This window comes from Lissotriton vulgaris, chromosome 6 (assembly GCF_964263255.1).
Source record: "Lissotriton vulgaris chromosome 6, aLisVul1.2, whole genome shotgun sequence".
Lineage (NCBI taxonomy): Eukaryota > Metazoa > Chordata > Amphibia > Caudata > Salamandridae > Lissotriton > Lissotriton vulgaris.
Window position 1 is genome coordinate 243,192,736 of NC_141694.1, and position 17,174 is coordinate 243,209,909.

The window sequence follows — 17,174 nt, forward strand, 5'->3', positions numbered from 1 at the left end:
TCAGCCCGGCTTGCTTGAATCCAGTGGCAAAGTGAGCAAGGGACTCACGTCTGAGCATACCCTGCCACACTTATGGCCGCCAAAAGTGGTACAAAAGGGGGTGGTGATGGACGGAGCATCTGAATCAATGCTCTGCTCATTGCTAATTCCCAAATGAACACACCACACACCTCAACTTCACAATCATGCAACTCACATAGCAGATTGTGGGGAGAGGTGGGAATCAGGCGTGTCCAAAGGAGGCAAATGACTCATTAATAAGCATTTACACAATGCCAAGTGTGGCATGGATGTGCTGGACAGACTGCAGTATGCAGACCACACACATATCCATGTCAGCTGCCCGGTTACAAACTGAACCTGTGTTTGCTGACTACAGAAAGAGTCTGACGAATGATAGTTACTAGTCTGATGTTCCACATGACCCTTTTCTCCCGTCTGGGAATGAAACTTCAACTTGGCGTACCTCGTGATTAACAAGATCTACTGCTTTATTCTACATAATCTCTACTGGATCTAGAGATCTAGAATTGCCCCGTATTTCGCGGGCCGAGTCAAATAAACGTGCACGTCGTGGGTCAAGCTTACAACGTTATTCATTTTATCTACTCCTACGATTTGGATAAAGAACATTAGATGGCCCCTCTACTTTTCACACTTTATATAAATTCCATTGACAAACATTTGATAAAAGCCACTCAGGACATTCCGTTTGTGGGAAACTCTGCAGTCCCGGTCCTGCTCTATGCCGATGACGGGGTATTGTTGGCACGTACAGGACTGGGGCTGCAGAGACTCTTAGATAAGCATGGGCGAATTTTGCGGATCTCGCGTTCGCGGATTTTGCAGATTTGCGAACTCGCAATCCGCAAAATCCGCGAATTCTCGCGAATTTGCAGATGTTTTTTTTTTATGTTCGCACGGGTTTCTGCAAGTTCGCGAGGGTTTTGTACAATTTCGCAAATTGCGAAATTGTACAAAACGCGTGCGAACTTGCAGCAACCCATGCGAACACAATAATATGAAGAGAAAGAAGCTCCTGGTCACAGGAACAGCACGGGGATTGCGCTCATGAAAGTCAAGGATGCAAAGGCCTCTACCCAGCATCACAGCTGACTTTCCACGGTAGATTTGGGAAGAGGCACACCTGTCCAGCCTCGAAGACGCTCATGATTGTTTTTGGGCTAATGAATGAGTCCCTGAATTTGAGCATCAACTAGTTCGAGCGACCATGTGTGTGTTATTATGCAATTGCCCCGAAGGACGCAGGGGTCCCTTGAGTGTGCTGTAGAAGTCACAGGAAGGGCATGGTAAATATTTTAGGATGGCGCCGGCAAGCTGCCAGCGCCATCCTAAAATAGTTACTAAGTTAGCTTCAACAGGAAGCTCTAATAGATAAAATCGAGCACCTGCTTTATTTTATCTATTAGAGCTTCCTGTTGAAGCTAACTTAGTAACTATTTTAGGATGGCGCTGGCAGCTTGCCGGCGCCATCCTAAAATAGTTACAACAGGCCAGGCTTCAAGTTTTGAACTTTTGCCCCCGGAAAAATCCGCCGCTCGCGGATTTGCGAATTCTCGGTAAATTCGCGGGAGTTCGCGGATTGCGAATTTACCGAAAATCCGCAAAATCCGCGAGCGTAACGGATTTTCCGCCCATGCTTACTCTCCTTTGGTGGCTTTATGGAATCGTTAGATCTGAGTGTGAACAGTAAAAAGTCCCACGTCATGGTGGTAGGAAAGCGCCCAAAAACATATAGAATATAGTCTTTCTCTTGTAATGGTGTTGCCTTGTCAATTGTTCCTGTATTTACGTACCTTGGTGTAATCTTTGATCTAAAGGGAAGCTGGGCCCCCCAAATTAATGCTAAATGCCTTGCGGTTGCCAGATCGTCATCTGCTTTAATGGACTTTGTTAAGCGGTTAGGATCCAGGCCTATGGAGGCACTCTTATCCATCTATAAATCAAAATGTATATCTATTGCACTGTATGGGGCCTCATTATGGGGATATTTGCAACAGGAAAAACTGCAAAAAATAGAGAATAAGTTTTTAAGGAATCTCTTAGCAGTCCCCCAATCAACGCCTGTCTATACTATTCATACCGAGTTGGGACTGAGCTTCATTTCCGACCTTATTCACTTAGCCCCTATAACGTGCTGGGTTAAAACTTGGACCAACAAGGAGATCTCACTGAACCATGCCATCCTAAAAGACGTAATGGCACTTGATAAAGCAAATAAAATACCCTGGCTATGCTACATAAGAGATGTCTTTGCCAAACTGGGATGACCAGAGCTTTTTCATTCCCCGCACTTGTTGCATAAAAATGATTTGAAGTGGGTGAAGACAAACTTTATGAGGATGGTAGAGCAAGAACGAGAACAGCTGGAAATGTGTAAACCCCTTGTGAGAGCAAATTATGTTCTGAAAACTACTTCACAAATAGAACCATACCTCAGAATTGTATCCATCCCACAGCATAGACATCTCCTGATCAGATTTAGACTGAGCATTGTTCAATATACTTTGGGTATCTCATGTGTGTGGGGGAAACCGGACCTTACACCTCCTTGTAGCTGTGATAGTGTCTCCCCCCAAAGCCTCTTGCACTTTATCATGTTTTTCCAGCACTTTTCGGATATCAGGAAGCGACATCTACTGCCTATACTTAGAGAAGCGGGATTCACCCAGGTTAAACCAGCACTGATGTTCTTACAAATGTTAAGTACACCGAGGGTGATGTTTGGGGTTGCCAGCTTCCTGGTGGCTGCTGTTCGTAATAAGAATAGGAGGTTTGCCCTTATGCAATTGGAGATCTGATTATACCCCTTTTTCAATGTACAGATTATATCCCTCTGCTAATGAATTGTGAGATTTTTTACCTGTGGATGACCGCATCACCAACACTTGATTTTATGTCTTTTTATCATGTATAATACTGTATACTATGTATGATTACATCTTTTTATGTATTTTTTAACATTACTGTATGTAATATAATTGTGTGATCGCTTTTATGATATTATTAATCGAAATAAAGTGCTATTAACTTGACTTGACATTAGAATGTGGTCCGTCGCTACTGAAATGGAAAGTGTATCGATGTGACATATTGTTAATACAGGGAATAACTAGACCAGCATTCTGGACTAACGCCCAATCTGAAAGATAACGTTGCCCGCTTTCCAAATTAAGATTACACTTGGTTAAATTTACAGTTCCCAATTGACACCAGTCCTGAAGATGGTCTCACGAAGTGTTCTCTAGGAGACCGAAACGTCGACCCCGGCCTCATCCTCATTTTTATGTCAGGCATTTTGATTGTGGGTAGGTGTTTTTAGGTTCTGTTGAGTTACTTATTAAAATAATTATTTGTATACCTGCAGACCTAAGCTATTTTGAATTGATTTTTCCTGTATATGAAATTAATTGTTTTACCACTTGATAAATTCGATTTTTCTTATACACCTTGTGTTTGTGTTTGTTATCCATGTATTGTTTCTGTGTTTTGATAAATTGTGTTCTTTGAAATTAGTAACTCACCTTATGAAATTAAATTCTGACAAGGATCATTGATTTATCCTTCTAAATTAATCTTGAATTATCAATAGTTGCTCAAACGAATTCCCTTGAAGGCATCTATACCCCTCCATCGAGTATAAATAGCCACACCCGATGTTTCCAGACGCTCTGCCTTCCTACGCCTTCGAAGAAGACTCACCTGTGCAGCCTCCAGAGGACCCGACGACCTGGCAACTCCCCAAGAGCATCCAGAATATTAAGACCTTCGCCTACGCGCTGCAAGAAAAGAAAAGAAGCATTAAAGCTAAGTGAACATTTTTTCTTGTTTAGAAAAAAGGCGCCCAACGCAAGCAAGCAGCAATTACTGAAAGAACAAACTTACCTGGCAATTTTCGGAGGCAAATCTGTAGAATCCTGGCAAAAGACTTTTGCTGATATTTTATTTCCTGAAAGAAATGAAAAGACTTTGAGACTTTCATCAAAGAAAACCTATTGAAATGTTAAGATTGTTAATCTTATGTTATGTTTAGGATGTTGTTTCTCTTTGCTTGACATATTAATACACAGGTTGTGAAGAACCCAAAAATCGAGAGAGTATACAGAGTAAGTGACGCAAGGAACAGGATTGGCTAATTTACGTGGTGAGATTTGAAATAGGAAAAAATCAATAACTTATTCTTTTCATTAATATCTACTTAGGAGCACAATTACCACAAGACAGCTCTCTATCTTCTCGAAGACAACCAATGCCTAGTACAAGACTCTTCACAACAACAACACGGACGCAACGCCTAGCTTCTGAAGTAAGCATGGGCGAATTTTGCGAATCTCGCGTTCGCGAATTTTGCGGATTTGCGAACTTGCAATCCGCAAAATCCGCGAGTTCTCGCGAATTTGCGGATTTTTTTTTTTGTGTTCGCGCGGGTTTCTGCCAGTTCGCGAGGGTTTTGTACAATTTCGCAACACGCGAACTTACCTGTCGGGTCGCAAGTTTCGCGAACTTGTTGTTTCTACGTGTCCAGCCTGTTTGGGACACTCTTCTTCATCACTGCCACTCTCTGTCACCACTGCCACTCTCTGACTACTCATGCCACCCTCTGGCCCACCCATGTCACCCTCTGTTTCATCACAGCACCCTCTGGTTGTCCAGTCAGTGTACATTATTGTGGCAAAGCAAGCACACCTTCCCTGCCTCAAGTGACCTAAATTAATTTGGGGCTGATTAATGTGTCACAGAATATTTTTTTAGCTGGCACCTGCTTCCTTAGTGCTTCCTGATTAGTGATCTTTTGCACTTGCTAAGTGCTTTCATTGTTGCAAAATTAGTTACAACACCTGCCCTGCCCCAACTGACAATAATGAATTAGGGGCTGATTAATGGATTTGAACTTCCAGCCTGGCTCCTGCTTGTCTCCCTTAGCTGTAATTCAGGACCTTTGTGGCATATGTGTAACTATTCTGAGGTTCAGAGCAGGGTCACATAATAGTTGCAACTGGCAACTGAACTCTGGAGGGGCCCCTCAGGAAGCACTACAGGAAATGGCTACTAATGATGAGCCTGAACTTTTGAACCTGGTAAGTAGTTTCAGTTTTGCTAAGATCGTATTTCTGCAATTTTGCGCTTATTCGCGGGGCGCGAAGTTGTACTGGGAAGCCGCGAACTCACGCGAACAGTGCGAGCAAGCCATAAAATCCGCTGCTCGCGGATTTGCGGATTTTGCGGGAGATTCGCGAATCTCGCGGATTGCGAATTTACCGAAAATCCGCAAAATCCCGAGCGAAACGGATTTTCCGCCCATGCTTATTCTGAAGTCGCAGGTAGGCTCTCTTTGAATTCAACAAGAGGGAATCACTGTAGGGTTAAGTAGTTAGCAAGATAGAAACAGGAGTTTAAATTACAGAAGTTTCCTTGTTGCTTCGCAGGTCGACAACCAAGGAACAGGTAGGGTCCCGATCCGCCCTCCTCCCAAAATTCTATTTAATTACCTTAGTGTAATATTTAATCACTGGGTGTTGCCTAGAACTCTGGGAGGTTGGTCTATAACTTCTCTGCGAAATCAACCTACAAGCATCCTACAGGTAAGAGTGCTTGTAATCTGACACCAACTGCCGACACCGGAGTATGTTGAAGAGGACCCACCACGTGCCGGTGCAAACTCCAAGCCCGAGGCCCACGACCTTGCACCATCAGGATTCAAGCAAGCCGGGCCGAAGACGGCTGAAATGCCAGAAACCGGTCCCCGGTAGCTTGATTCCTTCCCAGTATAAGAATTGGCTTGGTAGTTTGGTCTGCCCTGTTCCCATGATGCACTGGGCCAGGGTCAGACTAATTTGCATATAGCCAAGTTCTGAGCTGGGATGGTGCAGTGAGCTAAAAAACGGTGATGGATCAAGCCCTGATCTTTGGACTGGGTAAGAGTGGTCTGCTTAATTCAGACACTCTGTTCATCACCACCCCCTTTTCTGAATCATTATTGTCCACCATAAGCGTGGAAGGGTATACTCAGATGTGAGTCCCTAGCTCATTGCACCATCAGGATTCAAGCAAGCCGGGCCGAAGACGGCTGAAATGCCAGAAACCGGTCCCCGGTAGCTTGTTTCCTTCCCAGTATAAGAATTGGCTTGGTAGTTTGGTCTGCCCTGTTCCCATGATGCACTGGGCCAGGGTCAGACTAATTTGCATATAGCCAAGTTCTGAGCTGGGATGGTGCAGTGAGCTAAAAAACGGTGATGGATCAAGCCCTGATCTTTGGACTGGGTAAGAGTGGTCTGCTTAATTCAGACACTCTGTTCATCACCACCCCCTTTTCTGAATCATTTTTGTCCACCATAAGAGTGGAAGGGTATACTCAGATGTGAGTCCCTAGCTCATTGCACCATCAGGATTCAAGCAAGCCGGGCCGAAGACGGCTGAAATGCCAGAAACCGGTCCCCGGTAGCTTGTTTCCTTCCCAGTATAAGAATTGGCTTGGTAGTTTGGTCTGCCCTGTTCCCATGATGCACTGGGCCAGGGTCAGACTAATTTGCATATAGCCAAGTTCTGAGCTGGGATGGTGCAGTGAGCTAAAAAACGGTGATGGATCAAGCCCTGATCTTTGGACTGGGTAAGAGTGGTCTGCTTAATTCAGACACTCTGTTCAGCACCACCCCCTTTTCTGAATCATTTTTGTCCACCATAAGCGTGGAAGGGTATACTCAGATGTGAGTCCCTAGCTCATTGCACCATCAGGATTCAAGCAAGCCGGGCCGAAGACGGCTGAAATGCCAGAAACCGGTCCCCGGTAGCTTGTTTCCTTCCCAGTATAAGAATTGGCTTGGTAGTTTGGTCTGCCCTGTTCCCATGATGCACTGGGCCAGGGTCAGACTAATTTGCATATAGCCAAGTTCTGAGCTGGGATGGTGCAGTGAGCTAAAAAACGGTGATGGATCAAGCCCTGATCTTTGGACTGGGTAAGAGTGGTCTGCTTAATTCAGACACTCTGTTCATCACCACCCCCTTTTCTGAATCATTTTTGTCCACCATAAGAGTGGAAGGGTATACTCAGATGTGAGTCCCTAGCTCATTGCACCATCAGGATTCAAGCAAGCCGGGCCGAAGACGGCTGAAATGCCAGAAACCGGTCCCCGGTAGCTTGTTTCCTTCCCAGTATAAGAATTGGCTTTGTAGTTTGGTCTGCCCTGTTCCCATGATGCACTGGGCCAGGGTCAGACTAATTTGCATATAGCCAAGTTCTGAGCTGGGATGGTGCAGTGAGCTAAAAAACGGTGATGGATCAAGCCCTGATCTTTGGACTGGGTAAGAGTGGTCTGCTTAATTCAGACACTCTGTTCATCACCACCCCCTTTTCTGAATCATTTTTGTCCACCATAAGCGTGGAAGGGTATACTCAGATGTGAGTCCCTAGCTCATTGCACCATCAGGATTCAAGCAAGCCGGGCCGAAGACGGCTGAAATGCCAGAAACCGGTCCCCGGTAGCTTGTTTCCTTCCCAGTATAAGAATTGGCTTGGTAGTTTGGTCTGCCCTGTTCCCATGATGCACTGGGCCAGGGTCAGACTAATTTGCATATAGCCAAGTTCTGAGCTGGGATGGTGCAGTGAGCTAAAAAACGGTGATGGATCAAGCCCTGATCTTTGGACTGGGTAAGAGTGGTCTGCTTAATTCAGACACTCTGTTCATCACCACCCCCTTTTCTGAATCATTATTGTCCACCATAAGCGTGGAAGGGTATACTCAGATGTGAGTCCCTAGCTCATTGCACCATCAGGATTCAAGCAAGCCGGGCCGAAGACGGCTGAAATGCCAGAAACCGGTCCCCGGTAGCTTGTTTCCTTCCCAGTATAAGAATTGGCTTGGTAGTTTGGTCTGCCCTGTTCCCATGATGCACTGGGCCAGGGTCAGACTAATTTGCATATAGCCAAGTTCTGAGCTGGGATGGTGCAGTGAGCTAAAAAACGGTGATGGATCAAGCCCTGATCTTTGGACTGGGTAAGAGTGGTCTGCTTAATTCAGACACTCTGTTCATCACCACCCCCTTTTCTGAATCATTTTTGTCCACCATAAGAGTGGAAGGGTATACTCAGATGTGAGTCCCTAGCTCATTGCACCATCAGGATTCAAGCAAGCCGGGCCGAAGACGGCTGAAATGCCAGAAACCGGTCCCCGGTAGCTTGTTTCCTTCCCAGTATAAGAATTGGCTTGGTAGTTTGGTCTGCCCTGTTCCCATGATGCACTGGGCCAGGGTCAGACTAATTTGCATATAGCCAAGTTCTGAGCTGGGATGGTGCAGTGAGCTAAAAAACGGTGATGGATCAAGCCCTGATCTTTGGACTGGGTAAGAGTGGTCTGCTTAATTCAGACACTCTGTTCATCACCACCCCCTTTTTTGAATCATTTTTGTCCACCATAAGCGTGGAAGGGTATACTCCGATGTGAGTCCCTAGCTCATTGCACCATCAGGATTCAAGCAAGCCGGGCCGAAGACGGCTGAAATGCCAGAAACCGGTCCCCGGTAGCTTGTTTCCTTCCCAGTATAAGAATTGGCTTGGTAGTTTGGTCTGCCCTGTTCCCATGATGCACTGGGCCAGGGTCAGACTAATTTGCATATAGCCAAGTTCTGAGCTGGGATGGTGCAGTGAGCTAAAAAACGGTGATGGATCAAGCCCTGATCTTTGGACTGGGTAAGAGTGGTCTGCTTAATTCAGACACTCTGTTCATCACCACCCCCTTTTCTGAATCATTTTTGTCCACCATAAGCGTGGAAGGGTATACTCAGATGTGAGTCCCTAGCTCATTGCACCATCAGGATTCAAGCAAGCCGGGCCGAAGACGGCTGAAATGCCAGAAACCGGTCCCCGGTAGCTTGTTTCCTTCCCAGTATAAGAATTGGCTTGGTAGTTTGGTCTGCCCTGTTCCCATGATGCACTGGGCCAGGGTCAGACTAATTTGCATATAGCCAAGTTCTGAGCTGGAATGGTGCAGTGAGCTAAAAAACGGTGATAGATCAAGCCCTGATCTTTGGACTGGGTAAGAGTGGTCTGCTTAATTCAGACACTCTGTTCATCACCACCCCCTTTTCTGAATCATTTTTGTCCACCATAAGCGTGGATGGGTATACTCAGATGTGAGTCCCTAGCTCATTGCAAGATCAGGATTCAAGCAAGCCGGGCCGAAGACGGCTGAAATGCCAGAAACTGGTCCCCGGTAGCTTGTTTCCTTCCCAGTATAAGAATTGGCTTGGTAGTTTGGTCTGCCCTGTTCCCATGATGCACTGGGCCAGGGTCAGACTAATTAGCATATAGCCAAGTTCTGAGCTGGGATGGTGCAGTGAGCTAAAAAACGGTGATGGATCAAGCCCTGATCTTTGGACTGGGTAAGAGTGGTCTGCTTAATTCAGACACTCTGTTCATCACCACCCCCTTTTCTGAATCATTTTTGTCCACCATAAGAGTGGAAGGGTATACTCAGATGTGAGTCCCTAGCTCAGTGCACCATCAGGATTCAAGCAAGCCGGGCCGAAGACGGCTGAAATGCCAGAAACCGGTCCCCGGTAGCTTGTTTCCTTCCCAGTATAAGAATTGGCTTGGTAGTTTGGTCTGCCCTGTTCCCATGATGCACTGGGCCAGGGTCAGACTAATTTGCATATAGCCAAGTTCTGAGCTGGGATGGTGCAGTGAGCTAAAAAACGGTGATGGATCAAGCCCTGATCTTTGGACTGGGTAAGAGTGGTCTGCTTAATTCAGACACTCTGTTCATCACCACCCCCTTTTCTGAATCATGTTTGTCCACCATAAGCGTGGAAGGGTATACTCAGATGTGAGTCCCTAGCTCATTGCACCATCAGGATTCAAGCAAGCCGGGCCGAAGACGGCTGAAATGCCAAAAACCGGTCCCCGGTAGCTTGTTTCCTTCCCAGTATAAGAATTGGCTTGGTAGTTTGGTCTGCCCTGTTCCCATGATGCACTGGGCAAGGGTCAGACTAATTTGCATATAGCCAAGTTCTGAGCTGGGATGGTGCAGTGAACTAAAAAACGGTGATGGATCAAGCCCTGATCTTTGGACTGGGTAAGAGTGGTCTGCTTAATTCAGACACTCTGTTCATCACCACCCCCTTTTCTGAATCATTTTTGTCCACCATAAGCGTGGAAGGGTACACTCAGATGTGAGTCCCTAGCTCATTGCACCATCAGGATTCAAGCAAGCCGGGCCGAAGACGGCTGAAATGCCAGAAACCGGTCCCCGGTAGCTTGTTTCCTTCCCAGTATAAGAATTGGCTTGGTAGTTTGGTCTGCCCTGTTCCCATGATGCACTGGGCCAGGGTCAGACTAATTTGCATATAGCCAAGTTCTGAGCTGGGATGGTGCAGTGAGCTACAAAACGGTGATGGATCAAGCCCTGATCTTTGGACTGGGTAAGAGTGGTCTGCTTAATTCAGACACTCTGTTCATCACCACCCCCTTTTCTGAATCAATTTTGTCCACCATAAGCGTGGAAGGGTATACTCAGATGTGAATCCCTAGCTCATTGCACCATCAGGATTCAAGCAAGCCGGGCCGAAGACGGCTGAAATGCCAGAAACCGGTCCCCGGTAGCTTGTTTCCTTCCCAGTATAAGAATTGGCTTGGTAGTTTGGTCTGCCCTGTTCCCATGATGCACTGGGCCAGGGTCAGACTAATTTGCATATAGCCAAGTTCTGAGCTGGGATGGTGCAGTGAGCTAAAAAACGGTGATGGATCAAGCCCTGATCTTTGGACTGGGTAAGAGTGGTCTGCTTAATTCAGACACTCTGTTCATCACCACCCCCTTTTCTGAATCATTTTTGTCCACCATAAGCGTGGAAGGGTATACTCAGATGTGAGTCCCTAGCTCATTGCACCATCAAGATTCAAGCAAGCCGGGCCAAAGACGGCTGAAATGCCAGAAACCGGTCCCGGTAGCTTGTTTCCTTCCCAGTATAAGAATTGGCTTGGTAGTTTGGTCTGCCCTGTTCCCATGATGCACTGGGCCAGGGTCAGACTAATTTGCATATAGCCAAGTTCTGAGCTGGGATGGTGCAGTGAGCTAAAAAACGGTGATGAATTAAGCCCTGATCTTTGGACTGGGTAAGAGTGGTCTGCTTAATTCAGACACTCTGTTCATCACCACCCCCTTTTCTGAATCATTTTTGTCCACCATAAGCGTGGAATGGTATACTCAGATGTGAGTCCCTAGCTCATTGCACCATCAGGATTCAAGCAAGCCGGGCCAAAGACGGCTGAAATGCCAGAAACCGGTCCCCGGTAGCTTGTTTCCTTCCCAGTATAAGAATTGGCTTGGTAGTTTGGTCTGCCCTGTTCCCATTATGCACTGGGCCAGGGTCAGACTAATTTGCATATAGCCAAGTTCTGAGCTGGGATGGTGCAGTGAGCTAAAAAACGGTGATGGATCAAGCCCTGATCTTTGGACTGGGTAAGAGTGGTCTGCTTAATTCAGACACTCTGTTCATCACCACCCCCTTTTCTGAATCCTTTTTGTCCACCATAAGCGTGGAAGGGTATACTGAGATGTGAATCCCTAGCTCATTGCACCATCAGGATTCAAGCAAGCCGGGCCGAAGACGGCTGAAATGCCAGAAACCGGTCCCCGGTAGCTTGTTTCCTTCCCAGTATAAGAATTGGCTTGGTAGTTTGGTCTGCCCTGTTCCCATGATGCACTGGGCCAGGGTCAGACTAATTTGCATATAGCCAAGTTCTGAGCTGGGATGGTGCAGTGAGCTAAAAAACGGTGATGGATCAAGCCCTGATCTTTGGACTGGGTAAGAGTGGTCTGCTTAATTCAGACACTCTGTTCATCACCACCCCCTTTTCTGAATCATTTTTGTCCACCATAAGCGTGGAAGGGTATACTCAGATGTGAGTCCCTAGCTCATTGCACCATCAAGATTCAAGCAAGCCGGGCCGAAGACGGCTGAAGTGCCAGAAACCGGTCCCCGGTAGCTTGTTTCCTTCCCAGTATAAGAATTGGCTTGGTAGTTTGGTCTGCCCTGTTCCCATGATGCACTGGGCCAGGGTCAGACTAATTTGCATATAGCCAAGTTCTGAGCTGGGATGGTGCAGTGAGCTAAAAAACGGTGATGGATCAAGCCCTGATCTTTGGACTGGGTAAGAGTGGTCTGCTTAATTCAGACACTCTGTTCATCACCACCCCCTTTTCTGAATCATTTTTGTCCACCATAAGCGTGGAAGGGTATACTCAGATGTGAGTCCCTAGCTCATTGCACCATCAGGATTCAAGCAAGCCGGGCCGAAGACGGCTGAAATGCCAGAAACCAGTCCCCGGTAGCTTGTTTCCTTCCCAGTATAAGAATTGGCTTGGTAGTTTGGTCTGCCCTGTTCCCATGATGCACTGGGCCAGGGTCAGACTAATTTGCATATAGCCAAGTTCTGAGCTGGGATGGTGCAGTGAGCTAAAAAACGGTGATGGATCAAGCCCTGATCTTTGGACTGGGTAAGAGTGGTCTGCTTAATTCAGACACTCTGTTCATCACCACCCCCTTTTCTGAATCATTTTTGTCCACCATAAGCGTGGAAGGGTATACTCAGATGTGAGTCCCTAGCTCATTGCACCATCAGGATTCAAGCAAGCCGGGCCGAAGACGGCTGAAATGCCAGAAACCGGTCCCCGGTAGCTTGTTTCCTTCCCAGTATAAGAATTGGCTTGGTAGTTTGGTCTGCCCTGTTCCCATGATGCACTGGGCCAGGGTCAGACTAATTTGCATATAGCCAAGTTCTGAGCTGGGATGGTGCAGTGAGCTAAAAAAAAGGTGATGGATCAAGCCCTGATCTTTGGACTGGGTAAGAGTGGTCTGCTTAATTCAGACACTCTGTTCATCACCACCCCCTTTTCTGAATCATTTTTGTCCACCATAAGCGTGGAAGGGTATACTCAGATATGAGTCCCTAGCTCGTTGCACCATCAGGATTCAAGCAAGCTGGGCCGAAGACGGCTGAAATTCCAGAAACCGGTCCCCGGTAGCTTGTTTCCTTCCCAGTATAAGAATTGGCTTGGTAGTTTGGTCTGCCCTGTTCCCATGATGCACTGGACCAGGGTCAGACTAAGTTGCATATAGCCAAGTTCTGAGCTGGGATGGTGCAGTGAGCTAAAAAACGGTGATGGATCAAGCCCTGATCTTTGGACTGGGTAAGAGTGGTCTGCTTAATTCAGACACTCTGTTCATCACCACCCCCTTTTCTGAATCATTTTTGTCCACCATAAGCGTGGAAGGGTATACTCAGATGTGAGTCCCTAGCTCATTGCACCATCAGGATTCAAGCAAGCCGGGCCGAAGACGGCTGAAAGGCCAAAAACCGGTCCCCGGTAGCTTGTTTCCTTCCCAGTATAAGAATTGGCTTGGTAGTTTGGTCTGCCCTGTTCCCATGATGCACTGGGTCAGGGTCAGACTAATTTGCATATAGCCAAGTTCTGAGCTGGGATGGTGCAGTGAGCTAAAAAACAGTGATGGATCAAGCCCTGATCTTTGGACTGGGTAAGAGTGGTCTGCTTAATTCAGACACTCTGTTCATCACCACCCCCTTTTCTGAATCATTTTTGTCCACCATAAGCGTGGAAGCTTATACTCAGATGTGAGTCCCCAGCTCATTGCACCATCAGGATTCAAGCAAGCCGGGCCGAAGACGGCTGAAATGCCAGAAACGGGTCCATGGTAGCTTGTTTCCTTCCCAGTATAAGAATTGGCTTGGTAGTTTGGTCTGCCCTGTTCCCATGATGCACTGGGCCAGGGTCAGACTAATTTGCATATAGCCAAGTTCTGAGCTGGAATGGTGCAGTGAGCTAAAAAACGGTGGTGGATCAAGCCCTGATCTTTGGACTGGGTAAGAGTGGTCTGCTTAATTCAGACACTCTGTTCATCACCACCCCCTTTTCTGAATCATTTTTGTCCACCATAAGCGTGGAAGGGTATACTCAGATGTGAGTCCCTAGCTCATTGCACCATCAGGATTCAAGCAAGCCGGGCCGAAGACGGCTGAAATGCCAGAAACCGGTCCCCGGTAGCTTGTTTCCTTCCCAGTATAAGAATTGGCTTGGTAATTTGGTCTGCCCTGTTCCCATGATGCAATGGGCCAGGGTCAGGCTAATTTGCATATAGCCAAGTTCTGAGCTGGGATGGTGCAGTGAGCTAAAAAACGGTGATGGATCAAGCCCTGATCTTTGGACTGGGTAAGAGTGGTCTGCTTAATTCAGACACTCTGTTCATCACCACCCCCTTTTCTGAATCACGACCTTGGCAGCCTCCTCGGACCATCACGGCCTCCGCAACACAGGCCTGCGGAACTCTATTGTCGTTGATGTACTCTACCGGCTGACACAGCGGACTATTAGGTCACACATTTGGAACTGAGTCTTGGTTTCACCATGGCAGAGTACATTATTTAAGGCCGAGATTATGTCACTATACTCCCTTCAATGTGGTGCCACCAATGCTGTGCATAGGACTCCCACCAAACATGTCTGTGGGCACTTTCTGACTGCGGCCTTCGGACTACACTGCGGTCCTGCAGGCCTCAAACCAATCCAATGCAGTCCATCACAGGCAGGACACTGCATCGTCGCCAGCTGCACACCTGCTCAGCTCTGGTGCCACTACCTCCATTCGTTAGAGATCCGGGAGGAGGTGGCTTGACAGCGGTTAACCCACGCTGACTGCAGCCTCCGTACAAAACTGCGGCCAACTAGGTCGCACTTTTGGAACTGAGTCTTGATTTCTTCATGGCAGTGTACATGTCAAAGTACGCAAGGAGAGGAGTAAGAGAAAGACGCGCTTCAGTCCGGGGAGAAAAGGCCTCACCTTTATGGAGGTGATGGGACACTGCAAACGACTGTACTGGTGCCACTGACTCTGTGCAGCGCATTCCTACTACATGTGGCTGTGGGTCCCTGATGACCACTGGCTCTGGCAATCACTTCGGTGGAGTAGGTCCTACATATTGAACTGAGACTTGCTCTCTCCATGGCAGACTACATGTCATTGTACAGGCCTCATCGCAGACGACATACCCTTCCAGCTCTGTTGCCACTGAGTGTGTGCTCTGAAATTGATGGTTGACTCTGCTTGTATATCGGTCACATCTGGGCCCATGGGCTGGAGGTTCTCTCTCTGCATGTAGCTATTACTGACTAGGTGGAAAAGTGGAGTCTGTAGCATTCAACTCCGCCATTTGCCTCGTCCTGCTTACTTCTGCCCTCTGCATCATGCCTTGTAGGGACACCTTCCACTGTCCCCCGCAACCCTCCATCTCATTCCACTTGGACGCTGACGAATACACGCTCAGCTCGCATTGCCCTACCTCAGGGCACTGCAGGTCACCTTCCCATGGGGTGTGCATGTGCCAGCCGCTGTGCATCCGGAGCCACAAACTCTGTGATGCTTTCAAGTCAGGGACCCATGATGTCCGCACCTTGGACTGCTGATTGTCTGCTCACTAATGTGGTTTTTGCCAGCACCAATCAACCCCTGAGTGGTGGCTTACACTACCCAACACCCATCGAGAACAGGGGTCACTGGAGATGTGAGCCTGGCAGTAAAAGGGGCAGAGCGCACGTTCCCGCAGCCAGTCCCACAAACTCACACAGTGTGTTTGTGTGGCTATTGTGTAAGCCCATGGGACGGGGCCATTCCTCTTTACATTGTGCTGTGTACAGTGTGCTCAACCATGTCACTGCAGGCAGTGGTGTAGACCTGGGACTTGTAACTGTGTTGTATCTCAATGTGAGCGTAAGCAGGGTGGACAGGCATACAACAGTCCTTAGGGGTGTGGCTCCTCCACACGTGGATCTGGGTGTGGTTCAGTGTGGGCCTTGCCAAGGATGTGGCAGATGCATGTGTCTGTTGTAGTGTCTGCACCACCCGTCATGCAATTGACAATGTTGCTCTGTGGCATGTCCCCCGTGTGCGTGGTCGGCCGAAGGGGTACATGGGGGAGGGCATGGCCGCTCGGGGACAGGGATCACACATGCCTACTGTTATGTGTGTCGCTATTAACACAGCATGAGCCAAAGATGTACCCTCAACTGCATGTAGAGTTCAGCCAGGCAGATGCTCTGCATATGTGTCAGCCCTGTCCTTTGCACGACATGGGCAACATGTACGTAAGGTGGAGTTAGTGCCCCTAAATTAGTCCATGCTTTCATTCTTGTTTGATCATAGACATGGCACATCCATGTGCAGGGGGTGTTGTTTGTCCCTCTGCAATGTGAGGGGAGATGCGGTTTCACAGTGTGTACCATGTTTGTATCCACATTGGCGCAGGTTACATACTGAATGCATCTTAATGTACATTGTTGGGGTTTTGTGGGGAAATGCCTATCTGATTTGGACAATGGTAATTTGTTCTGCATCACAGCTGTGGGGTTGTGCTCGCACATTGTCATCTCACTGTTATTTACTCTGCTTTTATGGTGCATTTTCCCGCCAGACACGTGGGATTTGCAGTCCGGTCTCTGGTTTTCGGTGCTTTTTGTACAGCAATTGGCCTCATCGCAAGACTTATTGCTTTCGCGTTTTGCATTTTTGCAGCGTGGCGTTGATTTTAACGCGGTCAGTTGGCGTGTTATCTGGAGACTATTGCATGGTACCGCCGTGATGAGAATGCTTCGTTAACGCGATGGACTGAGATGTTGGAAATTGCGTTGTTACTTTTGCGATGGTTATCACACGTTCTTCAGAATATGCCCTATTATGCCTGGTTGAGTAAGCTGGCGGTGGAGTTAGCTAGTTTAATACTTTGGTATGGGAAGCTTTACCCTGACAAAAGGCAACATTGTTTCATGCGTAGTTTACAAAAGTGTGAGTCTTCTGTCTAAATCGGGGGAGTTGGCATGTATACTCGTAATGTGCTCAAGTTACCCGCTAAACAAACATATGAGGCCTTTCGAACAGATGTCACTTCTTATAATGCTACTTCTTGTAAAGTCATGGCTTGGATGCAACTTCCTGTGATGTCAATTCCTGTGATACCATTTGCGATGTCATGAGCCGTGATGTCACTTGCATACCTTACTAGGTTTGTCCCCCTACTTCTTTTTTAGGACTTGTGAGCTAGGAAGGAGTTATAATTATTATATGAAAAAATAAATAGTGCATACAAATACAAG